The 2500-nt window shown below is 46.5% G+C and overlaps 1 protein-coding gene across 1 annotated transcript in view; it reads left to right on the top strand.

Annotated features, from left to right (window-relative positions):
• ncana (neurocan a) overlaps positions 1-2500 on the top strand; it is a 133699-nt gene that overhangs the window by 127125 nt on the left and 4074 nt on the right. The gene's annotated exons all lie outside the window — the stretch shown is intronic.

The raw sequence follows: 2500 nt of genomic DNA, 5'->3' as shown, positions 1-2500 counted from the left end.
CTGTTTACCTGAGCTCAGCCTGAATGATTGCCACTAGAAGGAGATTGACGCGGTTGTCAGGTGAGACGACTTATATTATATTACGAAAGGTATAACAAACGGACGATCATCATCATCAAGTTTTATGAAATGAATTACAATCTTCATAAATCCAGGATGAGTTTGCCACGTTTAGCCTAAATTATCAGACAGATAGCTTGCAGACAAGCAGCCTAGGCTACTGTTTCTTTGGTAGGCATTAGGCAAACTAAGCTACATTTCTGCTGATAGTTAGTTTCTCACATTTCGTTTTAGCAAGAAGAATGAATGATGGAAGTAATGCATCACATTAATTATTTTATTCAAAATGGTTAAATGCCTAAATCCTATCACTATTTTGGGTATTGTTTGAAGCCAAGATGCCCACTGAAAAGAGGCGGATTCAGGAGAGGAGAGATGATTCAGGAGAGGGAGAGATGATTCAGGAGAGGGAGAGATGATTCAGGAGAGGGAGAGATGATTCAGGAGAGGGAGAGATGATTCAGGAGAGGGGGAGATGATTCAGGAGAGGGAGAGATGATTCAGGAGAGGGAGAGATGATTCAGGAGAGGGAGAGATGATTCAGGAGAGGGAGAGATGATTCAGGAGAGGGAGAGATGATTCAGGAGAGGGAGAGATGATTCAGGAGAGGGAGAGATGATTCAGGAGAGGGGGAGATGATTCAGGAGAGGAGAGATGATTCAGGAGAGGGAGAGATGATTCAGGAGAGGGAGAGATGATTCAGGAGAGGGGGAGATGATTCAGGAGAGGGAGAGATGATTCAGGAGAGGGGGAGATGATTCAGGAGAGGGAGAGATGATTCAGGAGAGGGAGAGATGATTCAGAAGAGGGAGAGATGATTCAGGAGAGGGAGAGATGATTCAGAAGAGGGAAAGATGATTCAGGAGAGGGAGAGATGATTCAGGAGAGGGATTCAGGAGAGGGAGAGATGATTCAGGAGAGGGAGAGATGATTCAGGAGAGGGAGAGATGATTCAGGAGAGGGAGAGATGATTCAGGAGAGGAGAGATGATTCAGGAGAGGGAGAGATGATTCAGGAGAGGGAGAGATGATTCAGGAGAGGGGGAGATGATTCAGGAGAGGGAGAGATGATTCAGGAGAGGGAGAGATGATTCAGGAGAGGGAGAGATGATTCAGGAGAGGGAGAGATGATTCAGGAGAGGGAGAGATGATTCAGGAGAGGGAGAGATGATTCAGGAGAGGGAGAGATGATTCAGGAGAGGGGGAGATGATTCAGGAGAGGAGAGATGATTCAGGAGAGGGAGAGATGATTCAGGAGAGGGAGAGATGATTCAGGAGAGGGGGAGATGATTCAGGAGAGGGAGAGATGATTCAGGAGAGGGGGAGATGATTCAGGAGAGGGAGAGATGATTCAGGAGAGGGAGAGATGATTCAGAAGAGGGAGAGATGATTCAGGAGAGGGAGAGATGATTCAGAAGAGGGAAAGATGATTCAGGAGAGGGAGAGATGATTCAGGAGAGGGATTCAGGAGAGGGAGAGATGATTCAGGAGAGGGAGAGATGATTCAGGAGAGGGAGAGATGATTCAGGAGAGGGAGAGATGATTCAGGAGAGGAGAGATGATTCAGGAGAGGGAGAGATGATTCAGGAGAGGGAGAGATGATTCAGGAGAGGGGGAGATGATTCAGGAGAGGGAGAGATGATTCAGGAGAGGGGGAGATGATTCAGGAGAGGGAGAGATGATTCAGGAGAGGGAGAGATGATTCAGAAGAGGGAGAGATGATTCAGGAGAGGGAGAGATGATTCAGAAGAGGGAAAGATGATTCAGGAGAGGGAGAGATGATTCAGGAGAGGGATTCAGGAGAGGGAGAGATGATTCAGGAGAGGGAGAGATGATTCAGGAGAGGGAGAGATGATTCAGGAGATTCAGGAGAGGGAGAGATGATTCAGGAGAGGGAGAGATGATTCAGGAGAGGGAGAGATGATTCAGGAGAGGGAGAGATGATTCAGGAGAGGGATTCAGGAGAGGGAGAGATGATTCAGGAGAGGGAGAGATGATTCAGAAGAGGGAGAGATGATTCAGGAGAGGGAGAGATGATTCAGGAGAGGGAGAGATGATTCAGGAGAGGGAGAGATGATTCAGGAGAGATGATTCAGGAGAGATGATTCAGGAGAGATGATTCAGGAGAGATGATTCAGTAGAGATGATTCAGGAGAGATGATTCAGGGAGGCAGCAAAGGGCAGCACATGGCTGCAAAAAAGCCAACCAGTAGGTGATACAGAGACTTTGCACTGTGATAAAGATGACATGACACTGTGTAGGTGAATTGATGAATTAATCAGACTCATATTTTAGCCTACTAATGGCAATGTTTCATACTTACATTCAATTTAAGATGAGGAGGAGCAGTCACATGTAGGGATTTTCATGACTCAAGTCATGTTTTTCTGTTATTATTAGTAGTAGGGAGAGCGCGGCACAACCTAACACTTTTTGACTT

The sequence above is a fragment of the Gobio gobio genome (assembly GCF_949357685.1).
Source record: "Gobio gobio genome assembly, chromosome: 6".
NCBI classification, from domain to species: Eukaryota; Metazoa; Chordata; class Actinopteri; order Cypriniformes; family Gobionidae; genus Gobio; species Gobio gobio.
This window is presented reverse-complemented; position numbering and strand designations above follow the sequence as displayed.